This window comes from Triticum dicoccoides, chromosome 1B (assembly GCF_002162155.2).
Source record: "Triticum dicoccoides isolate Atlit2015 ecotype Zavitan chromosome 1B, WEW_v2.0, whole genome shotgun sequence".
Lineage (NCBI taxonomy): Eukaryota > Viridiplantae > Streptophyta > Magnoliopsida > Poales > Poaceae > Triticum > Triticum dicoccoides.
This window is the reverse complement of record NC_041381.1, coordinates 35,301,978-35,317,888: the sequence shown is the minus strand read 5'-3', so window position 1 is coordinate 35,317,888 and position 15,911 is coordinate 35,301,978. Positions and strand designations below refer to the sequence as shown.

At 45.1% G+C, this 15,911-nt stretch overlaps 1 pseudogene; it reads left to right on the top strand.

Annotated features, from left to right (window-relative positions):
• Positions 1 to 3,307, top strand: part of LOC119300490 — a 22,274-nt pseudogene extending 18,967 nt beyond the window's left edge.
• The last annotated feature ends 12,604 nt before the right edge of the window (positions 3,308 to 15,911 follow it).

Genomic DNA, 15,911 nt, shown 5'->3' with positions numbered 1-15,911 from the left:
AGGCTTTGCAATTTTCCCTGGAGTTCAGTGACCAGTGTTATGCATTTTAAATTCCAATAGATTTTATTTCCTACACCCCATGTGAAGTCAATACTTCCCATGAGATAAGTATATGAAATTTATTTTACAAAGATGGGATACATGGCAACAAAAAATAAAAGATACTCGCGCTAATCTTTATTATAGTGACTCTCACGCACGTTACATTGATGGCACGGGGACGGAACAAAAACTTACAAAGCTAATGCATACTAATACATATTTATATCATAAGACAACTAAAGATCAAACTAAAATAGTTAATAATGTTAAAATATGGCGACGGTACGATATCGGGGTACCTCCTCCCAGTTTGAAATAAGCCAAGGGTGGCACCCATAGCCAAGTACTCAAGTATCCTTCATAGGTGACGGTGGCGATAAAGGGGCAAACTTGTCGTCCTCCTTGGGTGACAATGAACTTAACTTGGCGTTGTGGATAGCGCCTCTCATGGGAAATATATTGTGGCAGGTGGTACCAAGTGCCTGGCACTGCTATTTGACCTAACAGGCTTGTGGGCCCCCTGTGACATCTCCAAACCTAATTCTTCTTATATAAATACTCAAATATTCCTCTCAGATCAGAGATCCACCTGAAATACGTTTTTCGCCGCCGTAAATTTTTGTTCTTGTGAGATTCCCGAGGCCTCCGCCGGCACTCCGCCGGAGGAATTGATCACGGAGGGGCTCTACGTCAAGCTTGTTCCCTTCCGATAATGCGTCAGTAGTTTAGCACAGACCTACATGTCCATAGTTAGTAGCTAGATGACTTCTTCTTTCTCGACGTTCTTCAATACAATGTTCTCCTTGATGTTCTTGGAGTTCTATCTGATGTAATGATTTTTGTGGTGTATTTGTTGGGATCCAATGTATTGTGAGTTTTTTATCAGATTATATATGAATATTATTTGAGTTTTTTTCTGAACTCCTTTATGCATTATTGCTATAGCTTTGTATTTCTCTCCGATCTATTGATTTGCTTTAGCCAACTAGATTAATTTATCTTGCACCGGGAGAGGTGCATTGTAATGTGTTCAATTTTGCGGTGCTCAATTCCAGTGAGAGAAGGGAACATGACACGTATGTATCAGTTTATCTTGTTTACATCATGTCATCTTGCTTAATGCGTTACTCCGTTCTTTATGAACTTAATACTCTAGACACATGCTAGATAGCAGTTGATGTTTGTAGGAATAGTATTAGATGCAGGCAGGAGTCGTTCTACTTGTCTCGGATGTGATGCCTATATATAATCATTGCCTTGAATATCGTCATGATTATTTGTTTTTCTATCAATTGTCCAACAATAATTTCTCTAACCATCATGTGCTATTTTCTCGAGAGAAGCCTCTAGTGAAAACTGTGGCCCCCGGTTTTACTTTTATCATATATTAAAATCCAAAAATACATTGTTGCATTATTTATTAATTTATTTATTTTGATATTTCTGTGCAATCTATCTATCTATAAACTTACAATTTAACCGCCAAGGGATTTACAACCCCTTATTCTCGTTGGGTGCAAAGATTTGTTATCTTGTGTGCAGGTACTGCTACATAGTGTTGCGTGGCTCTTCTACTGGATTAATAACCTTGGTTCTTAACTGAGAAAAATACTTATCTATACTGTACTGCATCATTCTCTCCTCTTCGAAAAAATCCCAATGCAGCTCACAAGTAGCAGGTCCTAAATTTTTAACTTCCACTGCAACTTTTTCAAACTAGTTGTGGCGGGCCTAAACTTTTACCCGTCAATGTAATTTTTTCAAAATAGCTGTGGCGGGCTCCGGACCGCACCCGCAATTAATTTGAGGCCACATATAAAGCCTTCTCTAAGTAGTGCCTATCGTACATGCTTTTTCGTATCGTGTGCAATGCCCCACCTCCCCCCTGTTGCACAACATGGCGAGGTGACGGTTCGACCATCCTTGTGAGATAGGATTTTGAACTGTGTGCGATGACCCAATCTGCACTAGCTAGTGGGGGATCCCAGTCCAACAACCACTATAAAACCAAACCTCATTGCAATGCAAGTATCACTGCATCAGTGCGCTAGTGAGTTGTTCCAGTGCTTTGATCTTAGTTTTCTTGGAGACCAACCAAGAGCAATGGCGGCTGGTGGCTGTGACGTCAATGCGAGCTACGATATCAAGCATCTGCTCAAGAGTGACGCCCTGTACAAGTACATCCTGGATACCACGGTGTTCCCCCGAGAGCCGGAGTGCATGCGCGACCTGCGCCTCCTCACCGACAAGCACCAAAGGTAGTAAAAAAATATAAGAGTGTTTAGATATTATTCTAGTGATCTAAACACGTTCATATTTGTTTACGGAGGGAGTACATAATTACGTCGGTCCAATTCATATTGGTCGGTCAACTCCGGAAGAAGCCCAGCTGCTGCAGCTGCTGATCAAGATAGCGGGGGCCAGGAACACGATCGAGGTCGGCGTGTTCACGGGCTACTCGCTCCTCGCCACCGCGCTGGCGCTGCCGAAGGACGCCAAGGTGGTGGCCATAGACGTCAACCGGAAAGACTTCGAGCTCGGCCTGCCCTTCATCCAGAAGGCCGGCGTGGCGCACAAGGTGGACTTCCGCGAGGGCAAGGCGCTCGACCGCCTCGAGGAGCTCCTCGCCGCCGCGGAAGCCGACGCTGCGGCGCAGTACGACTTCGCGTTTGTGGACGCCGACAAGCAGAACTACGGGCGGTACCACGAACAGCTGATGCGGCTGGTCCGCGTCGGCGGCACCATCGTCTAGGACAACACGCTCTGGGGTGGCACTGTGGCCGGCGTCGCCGTGCCTTCATTAGACGTCCTGCCCGGCGTTGTTGTGGACGGTGTCCTCGCATGCATCTCCGACTTCCTCAAGGGCTTCAAGGCTGAGCTCGCTGCTGACCAGCGCATCGATGTCTGCCAGATCGCCGTGGGAGACGGCCTCACCATCTGTCGCCGCCTCGTCTGACTAGTACCATGACCCTGCCGGCACACATGATCTGCTCCATCGCCAACATCCAACCTCTGGACACTAGCCACTCCTACTACTCAAGATTTGGTTCAATAAGAAGTTGTGTGTACTATGTGCTTTCCATGCTTTGTGATTTCATCCAATAATTAAGGTCCCAAAATAGACCTTTTGTCCCATAATACAAGACGTTATTACATTCAATATGTGCCATATTAGATGTAATTAATAATGTCTTATGTTATGTTATGGGATGGAGAGAGTATTTGTTTCGTGGACGGTTCAAGATTTTATTTCAATATAAGATATGATTATGTCTCTTGACATGATAATGTTGTTAGTCAAACGTGATATTTGTATATGAGGTAGACTCTAGACCAGTAAGTGATGTGCAGCTGCAACCAGTTTGATAGCATGAAGTTTCCAGGAGAATTAGGGATGTCAAAGGAGGGGGATAGGGAAACAACTTATTTTCATGATGTGTCCAACTAGAGGAGGAGAAAAACCTATATCCGCTACCTGGATGGCCCACCTGGTCATGTCACTCATATCGATGAAATTCTAGCGGTTTTGTCTAAATCTTAGTTTCTGTAGTACCGAGGAGAAAGTCAAAGATTTAGAAAAAATGAGCTCCTCTAGGCCCTTTTCATTGCTAGAATTATTAACTGCCAGAAGTTAGCTAGCTTCCAAATCCTTCGTCTTCAAATAACTATACACAAGCGATAACGACAGCGTAACTACCAATCACGAAGTACCCAACAAGAGAAATTTTAAGAAGCTACCTCTTACCCCTTAAGTGGTAAGAGAAAATTTTGATCCTAGTCGACTTAAATTTGACTACATATAAATGGTAAGTATAGCAGATTGAAAGGAAATATTTTGACACATTTGATGTCCACACTTTCCAAATATAGAGATTTTTATGTGCACTATATATGTTTGGTTCATTGTACACATGTATGCATTTATTTCCAAATATGATTACCTTTTTCTTTCATTGCGACAAGTTTGCGTGATAGAGATACTTGGGCAATTTTATCCAAAAATGTTCAAGTTATTATTTTTGTTACTCTTAAGAGTTAAGACATGCATGTGATACCGTATACAAAAGTCTCAAAAAGGTACAAACCCATTTTTTTAAATATATTCTGCAATGAACCAACATGTGGTTGGATAGTTATGAGAACTGGGGTACCACCATGCCCACCAGAGTTCAAGTCCTAGACTTGACATTGGCAACTACAATTAATTCAGGACATCCGGCGATGTGCGTTCAGTGGGAGGAGACGTTCTCGTCAATTATGAAGGTGTCAATGCGACTTCGTCAATCTCAAGATGATATACCGGACCAATCTTTAGCATGTGCTCATAAGGGTAGGGTGTGCATACGTGTATTCATAAGGGCAGTAGCGGCGGCAGGAAAAACAAACGCCTCAGGCAGCCTTTGGGGGTACTGCAGCACTGTAGCTACAGTACTGCTACAATCCCCAAAGAAAATGCATCTCATGCCCCAGGTTGGCTGCCTGGGGCCTGTCTCCGCCACAGGGTAAGCATATATGCGTGTGTATGAGCATCTACGTCCATACTGTGTTCAAAAAATCCGGCACAGAAATTGGTAAATATATATATTCCTTATTTGATTGAGTGCAAAGACCATTTTAACTCTAGAGAATTTTCAGTGGCATCTTATCTCCTAGGACGTAATACTAATAATAGCCGCTAGACTAAGGACACGAATTTTGAGGACATGCGGCCACGCGCTGTCGTTATCGCGTGCGTCCGTTCTACGTTGCGATCGCCAGGTAATATAGCATGTCGCGCCCCACACCTAAATACTCATAGTGGTAATTATTTCGAAAACGAGAAAACTCTATTTATACCATCGGGCTCGTGCGCCAGCAAGCATTTATGATCGTAGTAATAGAGCCTTGTCCGCTAGCGATTCAGCCCACTGGACCACCTGTGTTAATTGAAGTAATCAATTCATACTGGGTGAAGTTATTCGGCGCAGAGTTAGTGGGCGTATTGATGGTGCGCAATGCCTTCTCTTAGGCCATGCTTGGATCCAAGGGACTATTTTTAGTCTGACTAAAACTAGTCTTTTTTAGAGGCTAAAGTTCCAATCACCCCTGACTAAAGAGAGGCTAGAATTAGTCTTGAGACTAAATTTTTTTAGTCAGGGAAACCCTACTAAAATGTGGATTAGTCCTCTCTCTCCTCATTTAACTCCTCTCCTTTAACACATGCGAGTTCGGGATTGGAGGGTTTGGAGGATAATAAATGCTCATTAATTCATTTTAGTCTATTTAGTATTTGTATCCAAGCATGGGTGAGGCTAGCAAGTTTTAGTCCCACTACTTTTAGTCCCACTACTATTGTTGTATGCAAGTGAACGACGTGCAGTGAGTGGGCAGTTACTTCCTTTGGAAAGCACGGTCAATTTATGCCCCTCCTTCCTGTTTGGTGGGAACCGTTCGGTGCATGAACGTGTTTCCACCTGTTTCTCATTAGGGACAGGCTAATTGCGGTTATGGCGTCCGCTCTCAAACGGTATGTAGATAGATTATTGATAGACCAGCTGCGTGAGCAAGGTAAACGTACTGGAAGATATATGCAGTTCGTCTAGCAACAAGTAGAACATAAGAAAAAAAATAAGGCAGACCCTACGCAGAAGGGAGTGGAGGCATGTGATTTCTCGTGTGGTGAGATGGAGGTGATGTTGAACTACTACGGGACATGGATGAACACATAGTTAGGCAGACCAGGGGAGCTGGGAGGAATGGAGAAGATGAGCAGTTTCGAATGACCGTCCGAAGCAAGGAAGTATGGGAGTTTAAAAAGACACGGAGGAGCGTCGTCCGGCTAGCCGTTGTGCCTAGCAGTGTGATCAACGTGCGTCTCGCTGCCGCCTGGTGCAGCTAGCCGTTGTCACTGCCGTGCAATAAATACCTCTGCGGGGCTCGCTCCAACTGACGCAGCTAGCCGTTGGCGCTACAGGCTGCCATGTGGGCCTTTACGGTGGCATGTAGAGGCAAATACGAGTGCTATACGAGCTGACGTACGCTGCCCATGAAAGATTATACTTCAACTTTGTATTGAATTAGCACGAATCACGTGTGGATGGGCGGTGCGGATGACGACCTCGCGGGGTGGCATGTCCACTCGCGATTTACCACTAGACTAACAAAACTAGACGGCGCATATCATCTGGGACCATCTTAAAAGTTTTCATCCATTTATATTGAAGCTTGCAATAATAATTGCCAAATACTTCATAGTGCACGCGCACGATTTGGACAAACCGAGCGGCCGCGTGACGACCGCTTGATGCGTTTGTATCGTGCGGCCCCTAGTGCCAGGTGTTATCTGGTCGGTGAAGTCTACGCAGCTGGGCACGTCGATTACCTTATCCACTCGACCCGTGTCCCACTGCCGCCCAGAACCTCCTCCCCACGACGCGGCCGCCGCCTTGTTCATCGCTTCTCCGCCGTGCTCCTCCTCCGGGCAGCGCGGACGCCGCCCCGCTCCTCCTATCGGCTATGCGAACGCCGACTCGCTCCTCCAGCCACCTCCCAACGAGGCGCGCCACGCTCATCATGCATCCGGCCGTCCATGTCCTCCTGGAGATGCGCGCTGCGCCCGGCAGGGCCTGCTCCCCCGTGTTAGACTATTACTTGGCTCTCAAGTTACCTAATCCTAGTCGTATTGTAATAGTCCTAGTCGTATTGTAATAGGTATGGTTGGCTTGTAAACTCTTATATATACCGCTCTATGTGGCCGGCAAATCAATAACAATAGTTTTATAAAAATCTTACATGGTATCTTAGAGTTCCTGGTCCTAGGGTATGGCTCCGCCGCCCACCCCACCGCCGCTGCCGCCGCCCGGCTACTTTGAGCGCCGGGCCGCTACCCTCGCCCGCGCCGCCGCCACAGCTTCCTCCTCCTCTACCCTAGCTCTACTACCACCACCTATGCCCCCGGTGCTCTCCCTCACCGATACAATCTCGGATATTAGTCCTTATATCCCCATCACCCTCGATCTCAACTCCCACAACTACTACCATTGGCGCCACCTCTTCGAAGTTCACCTCGGGCGCTGCAATCTTCGCTCCCATGTCGACGCCACCGCCGTGCCGCAATCCCATGATCCCCAATGGGTCAAGGATGACCTCGCCATCATCCAATGGATCTACATGCGCGTCTCCACCGAGATCTTCAACCTTGTCTTTCGGGATGCTGCCACCGCCGCCGGTCTCTGGGTGGCTCTTCAGCAGTTGTTCCAAGACAACGTCGATGCTCGCACCAATCTACTCCACACCGAGCTCAGGAATACGGTGCAAGGCGACTCCTCTCTCAGTGTCTACTGCCAACGCCTCAGGTCCATCGCCGACGAACTCCGTGAACTTGGTGATCCCGTTGAAGATCGGCAGCTCATCAACATCCTCCTCATCGGGCTCAACGAAAAGTTCGACAAGCAGGCCTCCTTCATCCCCATGATGCGGCCTCAGCCAACTTTTGCCGAGGTGTGCTCCATCCTCCAGTGGGCCGACCGTGCTCAATCCAATAAGGACGCTCGCCCTCAGCTCTTCGCCGCCGTTCCGCGTGCTCCGGCACCCGCGGCGCCACCTCCACCAGCGGTGCCTCCCTCCCGGGCAGCGTCCGCTTCGCCGCCGGGCTGGCGTCCCAGCCCTAATTATCGCGGCAAGAACCCCATCTACAGGCCACCTTCGACGCGCTCGGCGCCTACTCCTCCACCTTCGCCAGCTCCAAGTACGCCACTAGCAGCTACGCCTTGGCGTCCTCCACATGATCCCTAGACGGGGCTCGTCCAGGCTTGGCCTATGCCATGGTCCGCTCCGGCTCCCCTAGGCGCTCCACCAGCTTATACCGGTGCCTGGCAGCCCGGCGTGCGGCCCCACACTGGTGCTCCAGGATTCCTCATGCCTCGCCAGCCGGCCCATGCCTACCATGCTGCTCCAACATATGGCGCTCCCTACTATGCTGACGGAGGTCACTACTACACCCCACCGTAGGCCCTACTGCCCTCGTCGTCGTACCAGCCGGCCCTCCTACCATCGCCTCCATCGCCGGCCCTACTGCCCTCGCCGTCGTACCAGCCGGCTCTGCTGCCAACACCGACCTCTGCTGCACCGCCAAGCTGGGACCAAGCCGCCTTCATCCAGGCCATGAATAATTTTGCCGCCCAAGGCAACACAGGTACGGATTGGATTTTCGATTCCGGTGCTTCTAGTCATATGTCTGCAAATAGTATGCTTCTCTCCTCTTGCACTTCACCCCTCTTTAAATCCATCACCCTCGGTGACGGTTCTTCTATCCCCATCTACTGTGTTGGTCAGGCTCAACTTCCCTCCACCACTAAACCTCTTCTTCTTCGTGATGCACTTGTTGCTCCTGCCCTTATCAAAAATTTAATTTCTATTCGTCAATTCACATGTGATAATCTTGTTTCTGTCGAATTTGACCCCTTTGGCTTATCTGTGAAGGATTATCAGACCAAGGTCGAGATCGCGCGGTTCAATAGCTCTGGCGACTTATACTCTCTCAATGGTGTTCCTGCTGCCGCTTCTCCAACCTCCATGCTGGCATCTGTCGATCTCTGGCATCGGCGTTTAGGGCATCCCAACCCTGCAGTTTTAGCATATGTTCTTAGTGAATTTACCATACCTTGTAATAGAGATTCTCACGATTCTTCAGTTTGTGAGTCCTGTCAATTAGGCAAGCATGTGCGTCTTCCTTTTAGTTCGTCTAGTTCTTCAAGCACTTATCCTTTTGAATTAATACATTGTGATCTTTGGACATCGCCTATTGCTAGTGTCTCTGGTTTTAAATACTATCTTGTCATATTAGATGATTTTACACATTTTGTCTGGACCTTTCCTCTACGCAACAAATCCGACGTTCACGCTCTCTTTCTCAATTTTCAGCGATATGTCTCTGTGCACTTCTTCCTCCCTATTCGCTTCATCCAATGTGATAATGGTCGTGAATTTGATAATATTAAAAATCGCACCTTCTTTCTTAACCATGGCATTCTTCTCCGTTTTTCTTGTCCCTACACTTCTCCTCAAAATGGCAAAGTTGAACGTTCTCTTCGTACTATCAATGATATTATCCGTACCCTTCTTCTTCAATCTTCCATGCCACCCCAGTACTGGGCTGAGGCTCTCCACACCGCTACATATCTTCTCAATATCCGTCCTACCAAAGCCAATCCCAATATCACCCCCTATTTTTCTCTGTTTCTGTGCCATCCAAACTACTCCGACATTCGTGTTTTCGGTTGTCTCTGTTTTCCTAACACTTCCGCTACCGCCGCTCATAAGCTCTCTCCCCGCTCTCTCCCTTGTGTTCTCCTCGGTTTTTCGGATGAGCACAAAGGCTATCACTGCCTTGACTTATACACTGGTCGGGTTCTTGTGTCTCGGCATGTCACCTTCGCCGAACACATCTTTCCATTTGCTCAACGTCCTACTCCATCACACACCACTACATCCACACCTAGCCTTCCTCCTACACGTTTCCCTTTCTATGCACCTCTCTTGACGTCTCAATCTCTAAATACCTCTTCCCCAAACCAATCAAATGCCACTGCATCTCTAAATACCTCTTCCCCAAACCAACCAAATGCCACTGCCTTTTTCGACACATCGCCGACTCCCACCCATGACCCGCCTCCTTCCCCATCTGCACCATCACCCACTCATGTCGATTCGCCGTCATCCCCTTCGGCACCATCACCCACTCATGCCTATCCGCCACCATCCCCTCCATTGTCCGCATCTTCCGCTGTGCCGGACACCAGTGTAGCTCCTCTTCCCGTTCGCGTTGTTCCCACTATCCCAGCAGTCAATGATCATTCTATGCGCACTCGTTCCAAATCGGGTTTTCGTCAACCCATCGACCGTCTCAACCTTCATGCCACCGTCTCCCTATCTCAAGTTCCCAAATCATACAAAACCGCACTTCTTGATCCTAATTGGGCTGCAGCTATGCAAGAAGAATATTCAGCCCTTACTGAAAATAATACCTGGCAGCTTGTTCCTCGCCCTTCCAACACCAACATTGTCTCTGGTAAGTGGGTGTTTCGCCAGAAGTTTCACTCCGATGGTACTCTTTCCCGCTACAAAGCACGTTGGGTATGTCGAGGCTATTCCCAACAGCATGGTATTGATTACGATGAAACCTTTTCTCCTGTAGTTAAGCCCAGCACCATACGCACTGTTCTCAGCCTTGCTGTCTCCTCCACCTGGCCTATTCACCAATTAGACGTAAAAAATGCCTTTCGTCATGGTTGTCTTCAAGAGACTGTATATTGTCAGCAACCTCTTGGTTTTGAAGACCCTTCCTATCCCAACCATGTTTGTCTTCTTCAAAAATCTCTCTATGGTCTCAAACAAGCTCCCCGTGCATGGTTTCAACGCTTTTCTTCATTTATTCAAACCATAGGCTTTATTCCCTCTCTTTCTGACGCCTCTCTCTTTGTCTATCATCATAATTCTGACATTGCCTACTTACTTCTTTATGTTGATGATATCATTCTCACTGCTTCTTCTCAAACTTTTTTGGACCGCATTATTACTCATCTACGTTCTGAGTTTTCTATGACCGATCTTGGTCTTCTTCACCATTTTTTAGGTATTGCAGTGATTCGTGATTCATCTAGTCTGTTTCTTTCCCAGCGTCAATACATTCTGGATCTTCTCAATCGTGCTGGTATGCTAGACTGTCATCCTTCCCATACTCCTGTCGACACTAGTTTCAAACTTTCAGCCAATGGTGATTCTTTCTCTGATCCTACTCTTTATCGCAGACTTGCCGGTGCTCTCCAGTATCTTACCATCACTCGTCCTGAAATCTCTTTTGCTGTTCAACAAGCTTGTCTCTATATGCATGATCCTCGAATTCCTCACTATAATCATATCAAACGCATCCTTCGGTATCTCAAAGGTACTCTGGATCATGGTCTGCACATAAACCATTCATCCCCCACCTCTCTCACCGCGTATTCTGATGCAGACTGGGCTGGTTGTCCCGACACTCGACGATCTACATCCTGTTTCTGTGTTTTTCTTGGTGACAATTTGATTTCTTGGTCCTCGAAAAGGCAGGTAACCGTCTCCCGCTCGTCCGCTGAAGCTGAATATCGTGCGGTTGCACATGCTGTGGCTGATACGATCTGGCTTCGTCAGTTGCTCTCCGAGTTGCATCGACCACTTCCACATGCTACCATTGTTTATTGTGATAACATATCAGCTGTCTACATGTCCGGGAATCTTATTCAACATCGTCGGACTAAACATATTGAGATTGATATACACTTTATTCGCGAGAAGGTGGCTCTTGGACAAGTTCGGGTGCTGCATGTTCCTTCAACGGCTCAGTTTGCTGATATATTTACCAAAGGACTGCCATCTACATCTTTTTGTAATATTCGATCCAGTCTCAACGTTATCGAGCCTCCCGTTGATACTGCGGGGGGATGTTAGACTATTACTTGGCTCTCAAGTTACCTAATCCTAGTCGTATTGTAATAGTCCTAGTCGTATTGTAATAGGTATGATTGGCTTGTAAACTCTTATATATACCGCTCTATGTGGCCGGCAAATCAATAACAATAGTTTTATTCAAATCTTACACCCCGGTTCCCTATGCTGCTGGCCGGCTCCTCCTCTTTGCCTGCACACTTGCGCTGCCATGCGACCCATCTAAAGGTTGCGGCCTCCTTCAGCTACAGGTCGATGCCACTGTAACCATCCATGGCAGCGAGCCAAAACCAGATGGCCGGCGCCTCGGCTAGGTGCGCGTCCGCCGCCACCCAGCGTCCCGAAGTCGCCGCCCTACCGCACCTACTGATGCAATTCAGTCGCCCAACCTGAACCCAAACGACCAAATTCCATCATACATGTGCCCCGTGTCAAGTCGCAGTTGCTGTCGTCACCTTCGTCGAGCACAATTGGTCGGCATGCTAGGCTGTTGCTGGTGTTAGATGTGTTAGACATCTTCAGTTTGGCTCCTGTAGATGCATTTGAGCTGCGCTGGAGTTGCTTCGGTTTTTGTGTGTGTAAATGCATCACATTTGTGAGGTGATTAGCTTTGGGTCTAATAAAGTGTGTAACTACTCATCTAGAAACAAATTTCATCATCGAAATTTCTGAATTATGTTTAAGGCATTAGGTTGTCTTCTGGTCGAATTTTAGTTAATGATACCAGGCTATAACACATGTGGTCCCGTTCTTAATCTAGCAAACCAACTCTTTTTCTTCAGAGAGAGTTGTCAGCTCGTATGCTGTGTGTTTCATTTTTTATCATTGTGAGGTATGATTGTGCATTTCATTTTTAACATCCAGATTTGCAGGAGTTGCTCCAAAAAATCGGCATCAACTTTGATGTTATATTGTGCAAGTCTATTACTGTATTGTGTAATTTTAGTACTACTCAGTGCAACTTTTTTCAAAACTAATTTTATATAGTTGCACACACTCTCCAACATAGTAATGGATGTAATTAGGGGTGTCTTATATTCAGCTACTTTGTGCTCAGTTGACTTGTAATATAGTCTAGCTGTACCCACATTGATATTTAGTTGGCTTGTAATGCAGTCTAGTTGCACATTTTAGTTGGCAAGAAGACTAGTTGCAAACACATAGATATTTAGTTGGCACGAAGACTAGTCGCACACACATTAATGTTTAGTTGGCTTGGAATGTAGTCTAGTTGCACCCACATTGATGTTTAGTTGGCAGGAAGACTAGTTGCACATATACATGCTCATTTGGCTTGTAATTTAGTCCAGTCGCACACACATTGATATTTAGTTGACAGGAAGACTAGTTGCACACATACATGCTTATTTGGCTTGTAATTTAGTCCAGTCGCACACACATTGATGTTTAGTTGGCAGAAAGACCAGTTACACACATATATGCTCAGTTGGCTTCTAATTTAGTCTAGTTGCACACACATTGATATTTAGTTGGCTTGTAATATAGTCTAGTTGCACACACAGTGATATTTAGTTGGCAGGAAGACTAGTTACATAAACATATGCTCAGTTGGTTTGTAATTTAGTCTAGTTGCAAACACATTGATGTTTAGTTGGCAGGACACTAATTGCACACACATATGCGCAATTGACCCAACAATGTAGTCTAGTTGCACACACATTGATATTTAGTTGGCAGATTGACTATTGGCACGCGCATATGCTCAGTTGGCGCTGCATGTAGTCTAGTTGCACACATATTGATGTTTAGTTGGCAGGAAGACTGGTTCATCGAAACATATTCATGCGGATCTACTTTTGAAGAGCACGTCGCAAGGATTCCAATGGTGAAAACGGATTTTAATTTCGACACGCGGTTTAAACATTATGACTTTTAAAAAAATTGAAAACTCAAATTAAATGCGGTCACACATTTTCATATGGATGTTTCTTGTCTGTTTATCTGATATTTTTTCTAATACATGGATTTGTTTTTTATATATAAATTAGAGGGGAGAGATTATTACTATTTATAGATTATTACGGAGCAAAACTTCCCGTTTTTGGCCGGCCGCTCGTGAAGGATAGCGAGCCGCCGGCCGCTCGCTAGATCGGTCCATAATAATTTCAGAAAAGGTAAATCCAAGTCAATGAGCAGGCAACGTCCAAACCACTAGCTTAGCTTATGGTTTACCCGGACTCTTCTGCAACCATGTTATGCATGGTGTGGACTGGAGGGTGGCTTGCCTGAAGGCCCTGAACCACCGCTGCTGCTTCTCTGATGTAGTCGTCGCGATCATGACCTGCATTCTTCTCTTCGTGTCCTGCACGTTGCTGCAGGATGTCGCCGTCGCAGGTCACTGACGCCTCTACTGCTGCATAGGTGAAGACAGGCTGAGCACCAATCTGAAACACTGCAACAAGACACATCATTGCCATCACTACGGTGGCCATCCCTCTCAAGATTGACGTCCTCTATTCTTACTGCAACCGTGCTGTCTGGTCTACATCCAATCCAACAGTGCTTGCTGCTCGCTGGAAATTACTGTGACATCTTCACCGTCTGGCTGTTTATTGTGTTAGGTTTGGCGGAAAAAGTCTAAAAAAAACCTCGAACTTTTAGACAAAAGCTGAATCCAACACCAAACTTCAAATAAACCTTAACTTGTAGGCAAAAGCTAAATCCAAGCCCAAACTTCCAATCCCGGAAATCAACACACCAAACTCTCAGATCCCGGTCTATTTTTCAACCTTGAGTGAGTTCCCAAACAGGGATTGTCGATGTGGCATGTTAAATCCAGGGATTGTTAGCTCTGCACTCGACTGGGCCGGCCTATCAGGCACAAAGCGAGTTTTTTCCTTTTTCTTAACGCGCGACATAAAAAGTCTTTCTCTTCCTTAAGCGCGAAGTAGCAAAAAAGACATGGGCAAAGTCGAACTTGGGACCTGGCAGAGTTGAGGTCATCCTGCTAGCTCTTGTGCAGACTACTATCAGTGATGTAATAAGAGGCTCAGTGTATTTAAGCACACACCGAAGCGTCGAACTTTGAAAACAGTTTTTAAGGGCAAACAAATATTAAAAAAATAGACAATTTTGGAATCTGAACATTTTATAAAGTGTGAGCACATTTTGAAAATTCTGAATACTTTAAGAAAATTATTTTTTAAAAGCAATCAATTTTGAGAAGGCGAACAATTTCTGAAATATAAACATTTTTGAAACCTGAAGAAAATTTAAAAGTGTGAATACTTTTTGAAAATTGTAAAACTGGGAACAAATTTTAAAACCTGAACAAATGTGTAAAGAAAATGTTTGTGACATCTAAAAAAAATCATGAGTATAGATAAATGTATGTGGTATTTCAAAAAAAATTGTACAATGTAAAATAATATTCACGTGATTCAAAACATGTGCTTGTGTAATGTAAAAAAAGTGTATACAATATTAAAAAAAAATGTGTGATGTAGAAAAATGTTTCATACCCTTAAAGAACTATATGTGACATGTGTTTGAAAAAAGTATATACAATTTGAAAATGTGTAACAATGTAAAAAAATGTTCGTGTAGTTTATAAAATGTTTATTGTCATTACAAAAATGTAAAACATGTATTCAGAAAAATATTACCGTGTATGCAAAAAAATATTGAAAGCATGTTATTTTTGAAAATGTATGTAAAGTATTTGAAAAATGTCAAGAGTGCATAAAAAAATATTTCATGTCTGCACTAAAAATGTACATTGGGTACTGAGAATAATTAGACTTGTGTAAAAAACCAAACCAGTTACCGACAATGAAACAAAATAAAAGCAAAACAACAAACAGTATGGATAAAATCAAAAAAGAAGAAAAAAAGCAAAGTATAACGAAGAAAGAAAAACTAGAGAAAAAACAAGTATATGAAGAAAAAACAGAACAAACCCGATGAAAAACCAAAGAAAAAACAAACAAAAAAATAAAAAACAAAGAAAGACCAGTGCAGCGCGAGCAACCACGCTAATGGGCCGGCCCAATTCAGCGAATACCAGCTAAATCTACTCGAGATTCAAAATAGATCGGGATTCGAGAGTTTGATGTGTTGATTTCAGGGGTTGAAAGTTCCGGGTGTGATTCAACTTTCGCCTATAAGTTTAAGGTTTATTTTGGACTTTTTCCTAGGTTTGGCCCACTGACCCATTTTGCATTAAAATATCACGAAGCCACGTGACGTGATTAAGAAACTCTTGGACAAGGGTTTCGTATTGTGCCCTCTTCTTGCTCGTATTTCTCTTCTCATGATCGGGTTGATTACGAAACACCGTCCGTGTGTACAGAGGACCGGAGCTACCTTCGAATATGCACACAAATTGACAAGCATTCTACATCTATCTATCTATCATTTTTTAATTCAACCCCGCCCGTGTGGGGTGG